Source organism: Pinus tabuliformis, chromosome X (assembly GCF_031772625.1).
Source record: "Pinus tabuliformis cultivar Carrire ecotype Pingquan chromosome X, CPIR1, whole genome shotgun sequence".
NCBI lineage: Eukaryota > Viridiplantae > Streptophyta > Pinopsida > Pinales > Pinaceae > Pinus > Pinus tabuliformis.
This window is the reverse complement of record NC_142308.1, coordinates 219935624-219953708: the sequence shown is the minus strand read 5'-3', so window position 1 is coordinate 219953708 and position 18085 is coordinate 219935624. Positions and strand designations below refer to the sequence as shown.

The window sequence follows — 18085 nt, the reverse complement described above, 5'->3', positions numbered from 1 at the left end:
CATCAACGCCCATCAACTGCCAATGACTGCCCTACATCAATTGTTTACCTTGCACCTGAGATGATTGTTAGTCTCAAACTAACAACCTACATTAGATTTTAGATTTTCCCTAGGGTGAAAACTACCTTTTTCATGAATCATTATTGATGGTCACTATTATTGCAAAATCTAGTACCCTAGTGTAAAGCCTCACTAGGCACTCTAGGTTTAGGACAACAATGATATTAACCACCATTGTTACCTTTGGTGGTTTCACCCCTTTTTTTTAGATATTATCCCCATAAGGGAGGCTTCCCCAATAATCTTAGAGGTTAAATGGCTAAGGGATTCTAAGCCAAATGGCTCTCTAAGGAGCCTACAAATTTACCCACCATAGAAAAGACTTTAGTAAAGGAAGATTCGGGGGGAGAGAGAGAGAGATAATTTTTTGAAGGAAACCACTGGTTAGGCCTAAGAGGCCGAGATAATTCCTATATATCTTCAAGATATATTTTTTACTAGCCACCATCAATTTATGGATTGCTGTTAAATTAGGTTTTTAGGAGATTTCACATTTTATAGCATGCAAAAATTACTGTAGCAATAGGAAAATAGCCTATTATAATTTTGGACAAAAAAATGCTAAAGGTTTAATTTGTCAACACTAGGTTTTTAATGCTTGGAAATGCACATAACAAACATGCCCTAGAACTTAGCCCTAAAGATAGGGGTGAAAATGCATAAAATGATAGATTTTCCCCTTTTAACATAATATATGCAAAGCTTAATTTTATTATAGTAACATATAGGTGAAATCAAGCTATTAAATGTAGATTTAACCAAATCCTAACCCTATTTTACCATAAAATAAAGAAAAATGGAAAGTTTAGGTTGATCGACACACAAGGACTAGTGCCTTCTATCATTTGGGCAATGGATTCAGTAGGAAAATGTTTAATATGACCCTTGGAAAAAGAGGTAGGAGAGATAATTTGTTCTACTACCAAACCTTAGTGACTTTCGATTCAAGGAGTGGATACTTGATGACAAATTTTGCATAATAAGAAATAAGGGTGCATAAATAATATTGCAATTTTTAATATGGCACAAGTTAAACCCTAATTTCAGTAATTAATGAAAAATGAGAGAAAAATAACTTTAAACTTACACCATTCAAGCAAGAACGACTTCAAAAATTCAAAGAAAGTATCTCCATGGAAAACATATCCTCCCCAAGACAATTCACATACTTGGTTAGCCATTATGTCCAAGCGAAAGAGAGAGAGAACTAGTGTGCACTCTTTTCAAGAGAACGAATTGAGTGTCTATGACAATGATCCACTCAATCCGACTCCCCTCTATTTATAGGTAGGTTACCAAGTAAAATTGGACATAAAATCCCTAAAATTACGACTTTAAGTGTTCACAAGGAAAATAGGTCATAGGTTGACCTATAAGATAACTCTCATAATGTTGAAACATAATACAATTCCATCATCATCAAGTGAACATCTCCATGAATGAAAGTTCCAATGAGTGTCCAAGAGTGCTCCTCACGTTGAGACATCCCATCAATGTGAAACGGTGCATCATCAAGTTGTATGTCATCATCAAGAGGCCACATGTCATCACTTTGGGGTTTGCAACGGTGATGTTGCAAACCTAATGCGTGACATGATCTTGAAAGGGTGTACCAAATCTCCCAAAGTCTCTCAAGTCATCATCATCCTCATTTAGGATTTGGAGTAAGAAAATGCTCATCAAGAAAGTGCAAGGACATCTTGGGGGCATCCTAGGTCCTCTGGGGCATATCATCAATTTTTCCAACATCCTAGCCCCTATGCTTAGTGTTTCAAGATTTGGAGGTGTAGAAGTTTTCATATGTCTATGTGAGGACTCATCTACATGGGGCTAACATTGTGGTTACAAGGATGTAAGTGTAGTCATTTTGCACTAGACTCCCTCTTCAAGGTACTCTAGAATTGTCAAGACATCCCTCAAGATATATCCGATGCATTTGGGGGCAAAAAACTAATACATACCCTTAAGGTCAAGTGATATCAACATTATTAGGTAAATAAACCATGAAATTATCATAGTGGACCATATTTAATGCTAGAGGCACCAAAATACTTCACAAAAATCTTGCCTTCAAATGTCATTCTAGCTGATGATTTGTAAGAAAGGTACCTCACTTATGTTTGTGATGGTTATTCATTAACCCTATTAGGTGTTTTCAAACCTAAGGGGAAGGAAATTTCCTAGGAAGCCACATCAATCCGCAGGTGCATGTGATAAAGGTGGACACGTAATGGGAAAGACTTTAGAGATGATGGCATTACCTTGGTACCAATTGAATGGGGTTGAACATCTTGAGTGTAATGATGAGAAGATGGAACAATCATGGGGGCTTCAGTTACCCTTTCTCTAACCTATTTTTACGACCCCCCTAGTGTGCCTTTTACTTCGATAAATTTTCTTATTCTTTCTTGCATTAGCTTAGGTAACTTTCTTGCTTGATTCTTTCAAATACCCCTTAAATAGGTAGTGGTTTCTCACTCATTGGGTTTGGGAATTTTATAATTTCCTTATATTTAGATAGAGAATGATATGTGTGGAATTGGGTGAGGCTAATGAGGGGAGTTGAGCTTAGGGCAGGCCTTTTTCCAAACAATTTACTTGTCCTAGCTATATTTTTGCATTTTTCTTTTTCTTTCATTTGTGGTTGTAAATTCTTTTGTCTTTCTTTTAGCTGCATCAACCTCTTATAGGCCCTTAATTAAAGATGAGGATGAAGGGGTACAACACTAGTGACAAACAACAATCAACCCAAAAAATGGAAGTGGATACAAAGGATTGTTTTAAAGTGATAAGTTTGGATTACCTTGGGCATTTTGTATCAATCAATGCCTCCTATTTTTTTCCCTCCTAGATTGTGAAAAGGAAAGGCCTTAGGGAAGGTCACATTGGACTAGGGATAAAGGAATCACCTCTTAGGTGAAGTGTGGGAACAAGGATACAATCAAGAGCAATTAACCATTTAGCTAAACCTGTGGTTCATATTAGAATTTCCTTAGCATTAAATGAAAGAAAATGATTACAAAAATGGTTGGTGACCTTACAATATATGACCCACCTTCCTTCATGTATGCTAGGTAAGGAAGAAAGCATTGAACAAACATATGTGGAGAGATTTGAGGCATAACTATATGTCAATCATACTAGGGTTGTTGGTTATTAGGTTGTCATTTAGGAGAAAAAATGTGTCCTAGTGGTTATCCCCTTGGGTGGGAAATAGTCACCTTGTTAGAACTTAGACGTAATATCTAACAAGCTATATGCATTTAATTGTTCATTATATTCAACAAACATCAATTTGTTGCATTTTGGATCTAAGTTAATATTTCCTCATATAAAATTAGAACATATGCTACCGGAGCAAAAATATTTCAATTTGCAACCATGCATTTTTCTTGTAGACTAAGCTTCCTTTGGTGTGGCATTCCATCCTGACTTTTGTAGGATTCCTCTTGATATGGTATAGTGTAGTGTGCACTCCTTTCACGAAGTACCTATTTTGAACTTCCCTACATCCCACAAATCATCCTATTTTTTCCTTCTCACAACCCTAATCTTTTGAGGTGTATATGTTGCAGAAACAAGTCGTTGGATATCTTCCTCCTTGGAAAATAGACAAATTCATTAGAGTGGAATTAACATTGACTCTCAGATCGAATGATATTTATAATTTACTTGATTTCTTTTCTTCTGTCTTACTATTCTTAAATTAAACATATGCATTTGACTTCATTTAAGAAATATAACCCACATCTTCCTAGAGGAAACATCTACAAAGAGAAAAAAGTACACTACACCAAATATTTACAGTCACCTCAATGGACCACAAATGTCATAGTTGACCAATTCCAACATTTCCTTAGCCCTTCAAGTATTCTCCTCATATAATGCTAATCTATGTTACTTTATAGCTACACAATCCTTGCAAATATCCCCCTTTTCATCGACATCTAACAAACCAAGCACTATAGTTCAGCCAAATATAATTTAAAACAATCTTCATGTTGGAGACATTTATTTTCACATCTTATAAATAAAAAAATTCAACTCTCACAACAATTACCCTATTCTTCTAACCATAGTATATCTACAGTGCACCATTATCCTATCGATATTCCATGATGTTGTCTTCATTTTCTATGTTTAGGACATCAAATGAGTTAGAAGTTGTCCCTTAAGAAATGACTAGAATAGTCATGCAAGCTGGCAAACTTTGGATTTTTTAAGGCATCCATGGGATTTTGTGAGGTATACAAATTAAAGAGTGTGTGAGGTGAGAAAGGCCTCTTATTTACATTTGTTCATGAAAATATTTGGGAAGATGATGTTGGGTCTTTGTTTTGTTTCTAAAAGCCTTATGGCATATTGATGACATGTGCGACCTTGGTAGGTGGCTAAGAATATGGACATGTCTATCTAGATGAGGCCTTATTGTTCTACGGATTATTTTTTCCCACTTGTGTTCAACATTCCTTTAGGAAGATTTTGAGTGGTTGGTTGTGCATGAGGAGCTTAGGGTTGTTAGCTGTCTAGTTTGGATAGAAAGGAATGTTTCCAAATATTATGGTCAAGGGTCCGACACATAAAACATGTGTTGGGTAGATTATTCTATTGCATTGGTTGGTGGAACATTTTATCCAGAATAAGAATATATTCTTTGAGGTCCATGGACATATTGACATTGATATAGATACATGTTTATATTGCAAGGTTGTAAAACCTTAGGCTTGTGATAGTTAAACTCCTTAATAGGATTGGCGAGAATGGACAAAATTACGTAGGTAAGCTTCAAAATTCAATGCATATCACGTCATGTAATTGAAAATTTTTCTCAAGAAAACATCTTTGGCCCAAGGCTATTTGGAAGCAGGAGGTACGAGTGGGGGGACAATTTTCAGAAACTTCCAGGTCGGGAAGTATTGACTATATTTTTTTTTGTACTTATTTGTCTTCAGTCCCACTATTGCTATGGAAAATCGATTTAATCATTTTCAAACTATGAAATTCACCAATTCTGTCTATGCTAGAATATAAACTTGATAGTTCTCTTCATATTCAAAAGGTTAGGAGTCTCTAGCCAGTGTTGAGGGAAAAAACATATCATGGGAGAGATCAATGGCCTAAAGACGAAGTAAAATGATCCAGTGTAAGAATACTGGACATTTTCCTTATCTTCACTTAGGCACTGGCATACTACCATGTCCTACTACAGTCTTATAAATTCATGACCACTAAATTCTATTTTACCTGAGAATACATTTTAGTTGATGTAAGACTCTTGCATTGAGTGTGATTGATGAATTTTTATTTAAAATGAGAGTAAATATTGGATTTCTTAGAGAGTTTTGTTTGACACGAACAGGTTTGCAAAGATCCTCGATGAGGACGTTGTTATGAAAGGTACAATGAGGGTCCCAACAATGACATATATAATCTTTAGTCTGCAGGGGCAACATCCTACCAATTCCACGAAAAATATGCCTTTAGTAGCTGGACAATTATATGAAAACCTTGTGTTTTATTCATTTGTCCTTTCCCATAAAACATGATTTTTTTTTTATTAATCAATTATGCCACATATTTACACAGTTAGTGATCTATTTATCTCTATTAGGTCAAATGTTGCAGCCTATAATGCTAAACATTTTGTTGATGATGCTGGAACATTCACTCCATAATCAGTTATAAAGGGTTGGTGCACATCCACATGACAACTTATTTTGATGCCATTTCCAAAGGATTTTATTGTTTGAGGTTTGATTAATTTATGGGCCAGTATTCATAGGTTAATGATGCACAAAGGATGGAAATGTCTTTAATGGATTGAAATGTGTTTTGACATCCATTAAAGGCATTAAAATATTCACCCTGTTGATAGTGGGGATCTTTTTGGGTGAGTTTTACAATTAGTGGAGCATGTGGAAGAAGCAGAAACAATCATAGCACAAGCTAAAATGGATTTGACGAATGTTGAATGTTGAATCTTGTTTTATAGTTCACCAAGGTTTTAGTTACAGGGTTTGATTCCTTTGTCGCACTTTGAATCAACTCTATTTGTGTCATTTTGGCCCTGGTTTCATGTGGTATATGATTTTATGTCACGGAATTGGGTTAGTTTTGTTGATTGAGGCTTTGAGCATTGAATTCAATAGATGAGGGATTTTTTAGATTATTGCTTAATCTGAAATTTGATCTAGTGAAGTTGTGTCTACAAGAGAGATTCGTTTCGAATATCTTTAGGGGTCATATCTCTAAGGGATTTATAAATATTTGTAATGAAATTTGCATTCTAGGATTTTTTTAACTGTATAAATTACTAGGATTGTTGATTATTCATATGCACAAATGTAAATTTACATCCATGGAGAAATATAAGCAAGACAACCTATGCTTGTATAAATTTAGTTTATCTTTCTTTAGAGTTCTCACAAGTAGAAGAATGCACAACTACTCATATTTCTTTTAAATTTTAATTGGTTATGTTTTGGGGTTTTCTATAAGGTCATGGTTTCAACTCTTTTGGAATCATCACCTGCATTAGCTAGGTGGTAATAGGCTTGGAGACTCTTCCTTGCACCCACTTTGTAAAGTTGTACACATGAGTTGAAATACTCTGGATTCATTCCTTGAAAAGACAATGTAGATCCTTGTGACTGTATGTCACTGAAACTAACCCTATGAAAAAACTAGAAGTTCAGGATTTCTTGATTATGTTGGCTTTAAGTCATGGTTCTACTAACAAAACAGAACAACAGAGGATAAATGAGTGAACTAGATGACTATCTTATTGTCATTATTTGGGGGGGGGGGGGGGCTTGTGCATGGACTTAAAATTTAACAAATTTCTTCCATGGATTCTGAAATATGCAGATATTCCCTTTCGTCGAAAATCAAGTTTGATTGGAAGATCAACTACTCAAAAGAGATCATGTATTTCAATGTTGATACTGTTTTGGACATTTTTTTATCATCTACTATTACGAACAGCTGATGATAGAGACAACCTAAGAAGAGTACCTTTTTTGTAAAAAGGACAACCAAATATGTGGACAACCAATTTTGGGGTTTTCAGAAATTTCGACAATCATTATATGTGTTGTAATAAATTGTTTTGCTTCTGATTTCATGGTAAGTGAAGTATGCCTTCTGTTTTCAAGGTGGAAAATTATTTATTACAATCAAGTTTCATTTCATTGGATTATCTGTTTCTTCCAGTGGTTCTTGGTTCCATATTCTTTAGTGAAGAATCTTTCATGCTAAAATCTTAAAGTTAAGAAAGAATTGTTGAAATTGATTTTACTTGCAAGATTAGAGTTTTACTTTTCTTCCAATATCAATAGGTGGAAATTCGCAGTCATTGCGACAAGACATAATAATGAAAATTATGTTATTTTTGTACACATTTTTCACCCTGATACAATTGGTCAATATGGATAGCAATCAATACGTGGCCCCTTTATCTTGTCATGGCTAGTGGTCTTTATTCCTTGACTGTGTTATTTATTCTTTTTTATTTCCACATTCCTTACTGAAGTTATCATTCTCAAGCCTTCAAAGTAAATGAGAGTTGTGCAATTCCATCTTATCCGCTAGATAGGGAGGTTCCATCTGCCAAATCAGCAAGTGGATGTTTTTAGTCATTGTTACAAGTTGAATTTCAGGCAATTGTATTAGTGGGACATGGTAGAAATATTGACCATGTTGATGGATGATGGGGCCTTTTAGCTCATTATAGATACTCAATTATCTCTAGTAGAGGTTTTCCTACAACTAAATTGGCATATTATGACTATTTCTATCCCTTTTTCTCCTCATGCATAGATTTTTGGCATAAATTTGTTTATTTTTTACTGCAAGGAAGTCCCTTTTCCTTTCAAAAGTGAAAACCTTACACCAGTAAATATTTGGGGCCTTTCATCTCTTACTGGAGCTTTTTATGCTTTCTATTACCATTTTCCTATACATAAATAGCTATCACCAATTGGAATATTGTGAATGTTTTTTCTTTGTCTTTACCAATACATAGATTTTTTACATCTTTTTGTTTCTTCAACACTGCAAGAAAGTCCCTTTTCCTTTCATCTCCTCAATGCTAGAATTAAAGGTGCATAGTTCCAATTAGTCTTCAATTTACAGAATGTAAAACCCCAACATCCTGGATAGTAGTGAACATTGCATGTAGGTTGTTATATTTCAAGTTGCTCATGATTAGTTAATATGGTTTCTGTCATGCATAAATTTTTGTGAGGCTTTCCGTTTTGAAGTGGATCTTCATATATATATATATATATATATATATATATATATATATATATATATATATATATATATTGTGTTACAAGCTAAAAATGAGAACCTCCCACCCGAGGTGATAAATGAAATTGCAAAGGAGTTGAAGAATCTTGATGAATCACCTCATGGAGGTATAAAGTGGTGGTAAATGATGACAAATTTTCAATCACAATTGCGAGAATTAAAGGACTAGGTACATTCTAAAATAATAATCTAGAATAATGTAACATATTTTCATTGTTCTATGGTTAGGAAAGGGATCATTTTTTCATATTGCATTTACTGAAGTATATGAATTCATTTTTTTTGCATGGTTAGTACTAGATTTTTGGAACATGAGCTATATTTACATTTTTTTATGTTTTTTTCCTACAACTAGAACTGCATACAAATTTGATGTTTTTTGAATGAAACAGGTTCTAACTCCTGATTTTCCAAACTCTCCTCCCAGAGGTAATTGTTGGTGCTTATAATGATTCTCCATCCAATTTACATTCTCTCAAAACGATATTATATTTTCTTTAGATGTTTAGTTTCCTATAGGACATTCCTTTTGTTTTTATGCTTACTACTTACCTAAATCATCAATTATATAAGGGGGATGCATGTCATATAAAAACTAAGAAATAAACATTTGCATCTTTCAATAGTAATGATTGGCTTGGACTGCAGGGTTTTTTGTCACAAAAATCTTCCACCCTAATATTGCAAGCAATGGAGAGATATGTGTCAATACTCTGAAGAAGGATTGGAATCCAACCCCTATGTTCTGACATGTTGTTCTTGTGTGTGTTCATCCACTTATCAATTTACCTTATTTATCATAATGTTTGAAAAGCATTGTAGTGTGTTACATTTGGGTGGACACAATTGTGCTTGTTACATATTTTATGCTTAAAATATATTTGGGAACTGAAGATGCACATAATCTATTTGGATGGAATCGTAGTGTGTTAATTTCTTTGATACAACATGAGCTACAAGATTTGCACTTGTTGCACACTCTTTAAATGATATTTAAAAGCCGATGTTGCACATGAGCACTGAACTCAATGGATTTTTCTCAACTTGAGGATCGTTTTTTAGTGGCCACTTTTAACTTTCTATAATTAACTGGAAAAGAAAGTTAGGGATGAACTATTTTTGGTTTTAGGATTTAGAAGTGAATTTTAAAGATGTATTCAAAATGTTAAATTTGACATGATTTGTGTGCACAGCATAGTGAGAACTGACTGAAATTTGTGCGAGAAATTTATGCTCTTGACCTACAATAAATTCCAGAATACCATAAATGCGAATAAATATAGCCCAGAACACAGAATAAAATTAGAAAAAAGAAAGTATTTTATTATTCTGAAATAGATTCAATGTTCCCTTGCCTCTTCGAGGGGGCAACCACTAGCAGAGTAGATATTGATTACAATAAGACTCGATGACCTTTCCTTTACTAACTAAGATATTTATAGGTAAATGACATCCAAAGCCCTAACTACTAGTGGTCACTTGCATAACACAGGTTAACCACTTTATTTATTAACTACTAGTGGGACATCCAAAACCATAACATACCCTCCCCCATCAAAAGAAGCCATGTCCTCAAGGTTGAAGCCATGGAAACTGCTAAAGAATAGTGGCTGGTTCTTAGGTCACATCTTCTAGAGAGGTGCCTTTCCACTTAACGAGGACTTTTTTGATCGTGCAGCCATAGAGATTTCTCTCACGGGTATCGAGGTCATGTTCTAGTTAGAGCCAGATTGAGCCTTCCTCATCCAACTCAGGTAGACTGGTTTGAATTCTACAATTGTTCCCCATCACCCTCTTGAGGCGTGATAAATGGAAGACTGGATGGATTTTTGAAGTTGGTGGCAAGGCGAGTTTGTAGCCAACTTCTCCAATGCACTGAAGTATCTGATAAGGTCCATAGATTTTGGTGCTAGTTTCTAGGAGTCCTTTTCTTTAAGAGATGTTTTCTTATATGGTTGTAGTCACAAGAATAACTAATCCCCTTCTTAAAATGTGCACTCAGAACGATGTTTTCCTTCCTATTGCTTCATTTGATTCTGAGCTTGATGTAGATTATCTTTGAGATGAGCTATCATGGCGGCACAGTTCTATAGAAGTTAATCAACTCCCTGCACCTTAGAACATCTAAGGATATAATAAATAGGTGAAGGTGGAATTTTTTCATACGTTTCCTCATATGGAGTCATCTTGTTGGCTTCATGATAGCTAGTATTATACCACCATTCAGCTAAACGTAGCCATTGTGCCCATTGGTGCTACTTTTCTAAAGTGAAGCACGTTAGATATGTCTCCAAATATTTATTTATTTCTTTTGTTTGACCATCGTTTTGGGGATGATAGGTGGTACTTAGTTCGCATTTTGTTCCTTGTAGCTTGAATGTTTCTTGCCAAAATTTGCTGGTGAAAGTGGGGTTGCAATCAGACATAATGGAAGTTGGCATGCCATGGAGTTTGGAGATCTAGTCCATGAAAGCTTGAGCCACCAAAGTGGGGGTAAATAGGTGGGGTAGAGCGCAAAAATTAGCATATTTATAAATTGTGTCCACAACCACCATGATTACGGATTTGTTGCTTGACTTTGGGAGACTAGTGATAAAATCCATGGAAACATCTATTCAGATAGAGGTAGGGAGTGGCAGTGGTTGTAAGGTTCTAGGTGAATTGAATGTTTCTCCTTTGTTGCATTGACACTACTCACATTCAGCTACAAAAGTAAGAATGTCATTTTTCATCCTAGTCCAAAAGAAAGAATGATGAGCATGAGCATAAGTCTTCTGAAAGCCCGACTTCCTCGCAGTTGGAGATGAGTGAAACTATTCCAAAATGTTGGTTTTGAGGGTGGAGGCTGGTGATATAACTACTCGATCCTTGTAGTAAAGAATATCATCCTTCCAAGAGTAGTCGACTGAGGAATTAGGATCTTCTCTCAAGTTATTAATAAGTTGGGAGAGAGGGGTGTGAGAAAGGTTCCTTGCAGGCCTCTTCAATCAAACCTAGTATGGGAAGAGCGATTGATAGTAGGGTTCTTTCATCCTCAAATTTGCATGATAAAGCATCAGCTACTACATTGTCATGCCTTTTCTTGTAAATTATCTCATAATCATATCCCAACATTTTTTCCAACCATTTATTTTTTTGTGGTGATGATAGACATTGCTCCAAAAAATATTTTAGGTTTTGATGGTCCGTGTAGATTTGGAAACGTTGCCCAAACAAATATGGTCACTAGGTGTCTACTGCATGTAATATGGCCATCATTTATTTCTCATAGGTAAATTGACCGAGATGTTTTCAACTCATTTGTTGGCTGGTGAAGGCCAATGGTCAACCTTCCTACAATAATACAACACCAATACCAGTATCGGAAGCATCACATTAGATCACAAAATATTTGGTGAATTCTGGTAGGGTTAATATAGGAGTGGAGCACATGGCCTGTTTGAGAGCCATGAATGGCTGTCGAGCGACATCAATCTAGAGAAATGATTTTTTCTTGAGAATATTAGTGAGGGGTCTATCAATGTGACCATATTTGTAGACAAATTTGTGATAACAGCTAGTGAAACCCAAGAATCCCCTCAAACTCTTCAAGGTTTTTGGTTGGGGCCAATACTTCATTGCCTGAATATTTTTTAGATCAACCCTCACTCCTTCACAACCCAAAATGTGTCCCAAATACTCAAATTATTCCATGCCAAAAGAGCACTTGGACAATTTGATAAATAATTTTTTATTCCAGAGAAGTTGAAAGATCTAGTCTACATGTTGAAGATGCTTGTCTCAGGTTAGACCGTAGATGAGAATGTCATCAAAGAAAATGACAACAAATTTTGGAGATATGGTATCAACAAGTGATTCATGAGGCTTTGAAAAGTAGATGGAGCATTATAGAGACCAAATGGCATGACCAAGAAATTTTAATGGCCTTCATGAATTTTGAAGGCAGTATTGGGAATGTCTACTTCCTTCATTTATATTTGTTGATAGCCAGAGTGAAGATCTAGCTTGGTAAAGAATTGAGCACCATTTAGCTCATCAAGAAGATCATCAACAACCGGAATAGGAAATTTGTCGTTGAGAGTGATATTGTTGAGGACCCTAAAGTATGGACACATGCACCACTCTTCATCTTTCTTTAGCACCATGACCACTGGTGATGAATAAGGATTGATGTTGGGATGAATAACATCGACTTCAAGGAGTTCCTTGATGATTTTTTCAATTTCATTCTTTTGGACAAAAGGATATCAGTATGGGCGCAAATCAGGTAATTGCGCCCTTGGGACCAAAGGGATGATATGATCATGTCCACCCCTGGAGGGTGGAAGCTCCTTAGGTTTGTCATATATGTGATGATGGAGGTCTAAGACCTGTTCCATCTCAGGATGAATATGAGGAGTAGTGGATTTAATGGCCTAGATAGCATTAAATTGGGCGATGACTCCATGATGGCCCTTTTTCAAAATTCTTTCCAGTGAATGCAAGCTAATGATAGTAGGAGAACCTACCTGGAGTCCATGTAATGTATGAATGTGGTCATTCTACTTAAAGCTCATATAAAACTCTTGGAAATCCATTGTGATTGGGCCTAGTGTGTGAAGCCATTCAGCACCCAAGACATTGTCATAATCACCCATTTCAATAGCAAACATGTGCATCTTTACATGGTAGTCTCCCATCCGAAGCTTAATATTTTCACATTGGCCTTCACATTTCATGGTCCCCCCATCAACGATAAGGACTTGGAAATTAGCTACTGCCCACACAAAGAAATGAATGACTTTTGCAACTCACTTATGGATAAATTTATGAGTGCTGCCACTAGCAATCAATATCGTGACCGATCGATGTTTAATAAAGCCTCAAATGTTGAGAGTTTGAGGTGAAGAAATGCAAGCCAAAGCGCATAGTGAGATAACAGGATCATCTAGTGTAGCTGCAAGATCATTGTTGGTTTGGTTTTTCGCAACTTCTTCCTCGGGCACCTCAAGGGATGGAGCTTCCTCATGTGAATTTTTATCAGTAGCACCAATTTGAAAGAATTTGGGTTCCTTGCATTTATGTCTAGGAGAGTACTTGTCATCACAGTAGTAGCATAGTCATTGTTTACATCTTTCAGCCATTTCTGTTGGTGACACCTTTTGAACATTAAGTGTTTGGGTGGGTCTCTGAGATGGGGTGGAATGCTCCTTGGTGAAAAAAATTGGATGATTGGACTGTGCGGTTAAGGCGATTTCCACTTCTATGGCCTTTTTACAGGCGTCCATCCAAGTGTCTTGGTGGTGCATCTAGACATGGGATTGGATGACTTCTTTTAGGCCACTAATGAAACACTCTAAGTAGAAGTCATCTACTAGTCAGTGAGTTCTGATGGCCAATTTCTCAAAGGCTGCAATGTTTACTAAGCCTGTTTACCTGAGTTTAATGAGACGACCCAAAAAATTAGATTCACGATCAAAGCGATCACATTGGCTTTTGAGAACATGTTCCAAGTCAAGTTCCCTAGGTAACATTTTTGATGCCACTGTCACCATTTCCATCTATCTTGGTGCAAAATAAAGGGCTCCCACATGTAATTTAGTTTGATCTTTCGAGATGTCATTAAGGGAGAAATATTGTTCCATTTTTGCTACCCATACTGTAGAGTTAGAGCTATCAAATTTGTACATGTCCATATTGGGTGTCGGTGGTGGGAAGAGTAGTGATTTCCATGGAAGTGAATGTGATCGTTGGACTCTCCTTTGTGTGCACCAATACTAGGCTCCTCCATATGAAGCAAGCTTATAAGGGATGATAAATGTGAGAGCACTTTGAGAATTGTCCCCTCGAATGTGTCGATTTTTTCTTCAAGGTTGTTGACTCTCTCAAGTGCCTTTTCCACAACAATAACTTGAGATCTGGTACCCTGCATATACCAATTCGGGACAACAAAAAAAAATTGAGCCTACTTAAGAGTAGTTTGCTTAGAAAGAGGGCAAGCTCATGATTCTAATGATGTGGACAACTTGAGGCTGAGTCAGAAAAAAATTTAGGACCACCAATAAATTTGGGGATTACAAGTGAATGGTACCACTACAACCAGCTTGTCATCCTCAATCTTATGGGCCAAGTCTCTTGTAGGTGCCTGAAGTGCTCTCTTTTTTTAACTCTGAAAAGAGTTTTACTCCCCAATGATCAATACTGCAATGGCCCAATTCCAGAAAATTTGATCCTCCCCAATGTCTTGCAAAAATAGGGCCTGGACTATAGTAGCAGCAAGCCTCACTACACAAAGAGTCTGATCAGAACTATGAAACCCCAACTGCTAGACGTGAGTTGCACAATGGTGGCAAAACCCCAACTGTTGGATCTGATTTGTACAGCGGTAGCAAAACCCAAACTGCTAGATGTGATTTGCACTGTAGCGATAGAACCCCAAATATTGGATCTGATCTAGAAAATAAGGTAGTGGGAGATCTTGAGATAGCAGAGGGAATTATGGTCACAAAGGAGTGTTGGGTTCTACAGAACGCAATATATACAAGGGTTCAACAATAGTACTCGACCCAATCTTTCAGGGCACTGACTAAGGAGGATCAACTATACCCTTAACCATACAACCTGATTGCCCTATTGTATGCATGAATAATCTCCCAGAGTGTTGTTCTCCATGTACTATAGAAGTAAAGCAGTTGACGGCTTATCTAGGTTGGGTTTCAGGTGAGCCTAGGGGGCTTCTGATATACCCAAGGGTACGTGGAAGTGTAATCAGTGTACAGTTTTTTCTAATGTGCTACTACTCGAAGGGGTATCCACAAGGGTTACAAGGGAGTCCAACAAGCGTGACCACTTCTTGTAGTTCCTACATTCATGCCTCCCCAAATCCATAGGTTTATGTGCTCAATGACAGATCCCGTGGTTTAAAGACATTGAAACACATCTCTAGACTAAAAACAATTCTGCAAAAATCAAAGGTACAACTGACCCTAGAAAGTGCTTTGATACCACTTCTTATGCTCCTGACCTACAAGAAATTCCAAAATACCGAAAATGCAAAGAAATATATCTTGGAACATAGAATAAAATGAGAAAAATAACAAGTATTTTATTATTTAGAAATAGATTCAATGTTCACTTGCCTCTTCGAGGGGGAAATTTCTACTAGAGCAGAGCACGATTACAATAAGACTTGATGATATTTCCTTTACTAACTAAGAATATTTATAGCTAAATGACATCCACAACCCTAACTACTAGTGGTCCCTTGCATAACACAGTTAACCATTTTATTTATTAACTATGGCCCGTTTACAACTAATTGTGGTCCCTTTTCTCTAATGCGGGTCAACCACTTACAATTATTAATGCAAAATTTATTCAATATCTAACTAAATATTACTATGACTTGGCCCATTGGGCTTATTACATAAATAAAGGGGTTGGGGTTTGACCTTAACAAAGAAGAAGAAACTCTGTTGGAATATTTTTTTTATTTATTTGTTGCATAGTTAACAAACCTTGTATTTTTTCTAAACTCCGCCTTTTATCAACTCTACAACAGTAATCTAGCATTAACATTTAGACAATCTGTATGCTTTCTTGGATCTTAGTTACAGGGACCAAAGTACGTGATTTTTTCCATAAACAATAGTAATTTCTTTCCCTTTCTAAAATTTTGATCACTGTTGTAGGTCATAAGATGCCCACTTGTAGAACCATTCCTAGAGTCTTCTTTGAATGAATAGGTTGGGAATATGCTCATGGAACACTATGAAGCATTTGCAAAGCATGTAAGCTATGTTATATTTTTTCATCTATATCTGGAAATTATTTACATGATTACATTTTATTCATATAATTTTGGGATATATATGGTTAACCCTAATATTTATCTTCATGATTTTAGAAAAGAGTACTATGATTTTAAATTCAATATTAACAAAGTGATTTGGGTATTGGTAAATAATTGAAACGTTGAACATACCCCTGTCAGAGGAAATGAGTATTGATCTTCAAATCTCAATTTTGTAGTTATTGACATAATTCTAGACATTTCCCTGTGTAAAGTTGACCATGCTTTAAGTATAGTTTCTACTAACATTGTCCCTAGTGAGCAGGGTCTAGAAATTCTTCACATTTTCCTTTAACTTCATTATTTTAAGTTTTGTCTACACATTATATTTATCGGGTTCTTCACTGGTTGTATTCTCTCTAAATCTCCATCTACATCTTCCTGCACTATCAAATGCTTAGCAGCGCATCTCCCTTTTCTAGGGTTAAAACTCGTGGGTCACCCTATCTTAGGGTCTTTTTTCTTGTTTTCACTTGTATCCCATAACTTGTAGCTTATGCTTTTTAACTGAGTTTTCTAGCATCTAGACTCATTCACTTGTTTTCCTTGCGACAAATTTTTCTTTATCAATAATAGAAATAATAGTGTAAGAGGTTCTTAATGGGTCCAGATCCACACCTGCACCTATCTCTGCACATATGCCCTTGGTAGTTGTCTATTGAATCTTCCTATGTGATTTTGCCTTTGGTAATCATCTATGTGGTTCTTCTTATGCGAATGTGCCTTTGGTAATTGTCTATGTGGATCTTCATACGCTAGTAGTAATATTATTAATATGTAAATTGTTGAAACATGTTTTGGATATAGTCAACTCTTTGAAAAAGGGTATCATAAAAAATGCAAAAAAACTTGTGTGCTTAGTTAATTATACAACCTGATTTATTTCTCTTCTTTCCTAATATTTGTTTCTAAGAGTTACGATGTGCTTATGTTACAAACAAAATATACTGATATGGGTTTATTTTGCAAGCTTTATACAAGCATTCACACTTTGAAGCCCAAATTGAAGAGTAAAGTGGAAATTTCAGAGTCTACTGCTTTAAATGGAGACCCAAAAAATACCCTTGTGACCTCTCCTACCCCACTTGTACCATGCACAAAAAATAGGAGAATAATATTCAAGATCCAAGCATAAATGTCACTTCAACGGAAGTTATATTAGCTGTTGCATCAATAGTTCATCAGAAGAAGGATCTAGCTTCTACCAAAGTGCACGTTGATAAGAAAAAGCTCGATGCAAGGAAGAAAAATTTTAAAATATCATAGAACTTCAACCCTTCTTATCAGTTATTTGAGTCTTTTCATTGGTCATGTTACAAAGGTGAGCTAATCTATTCTATGAAATTAAAAAGCATTTATCCTTTGAGGCCAAATTGAGTATAATGTATTTAGAAGCTAGAAAGGTTTGGTCTCAAAAAATGTGGGAGCCAAAAACTGGGTACCTGAGACATAGTTAATGGAAACTGATACAAGTTTTTCTGTTGGTATCTGTATTTATTATTTTTGGTTCCCCCTTAAAAAAAAAAAATTCATTCCTTTATGAGATTTTGTCCATGTAAATCTAGTTTGGTATGTAATTTTCAATGATTGCATGTAGTTTTTGAAATAGTAGTTTCGTTGGTACTAAGATGTTACTCTGAACAACTAGGCCCATAATGGAAACATTGAATCAACTTGAAATATTGATTTTCTTTGGCAATGTTGAAATTTGGTCCTTTCACAACAATTATTTTTTAGTTGAATAATTGCTATTTTTCATTTCTATGGGTATGATGTGTATTAAGAGGATAGAAAGGCCTGTTCTTATAACCTACTCCAATTATAAAACATAATCACTACTTAGACTGGGATGTTTAAACTTGATATCAAAAGTGGGATGTT

General features: G+C 35.7%; 1 pseudogene; it reads left to right on the top strand.

Annotated features, from left to right (window-relative positions):
- Nucleotides 1-17470, top strand: part of LOC149139130 (ubiquitin-conjugating enzyme E2 22-like) — a 111346-nt pseudogene extending 93876 nt beyond the window's left edge.
- Nucleotides 17471-18085: the final 615 nt, after the last annotated feature.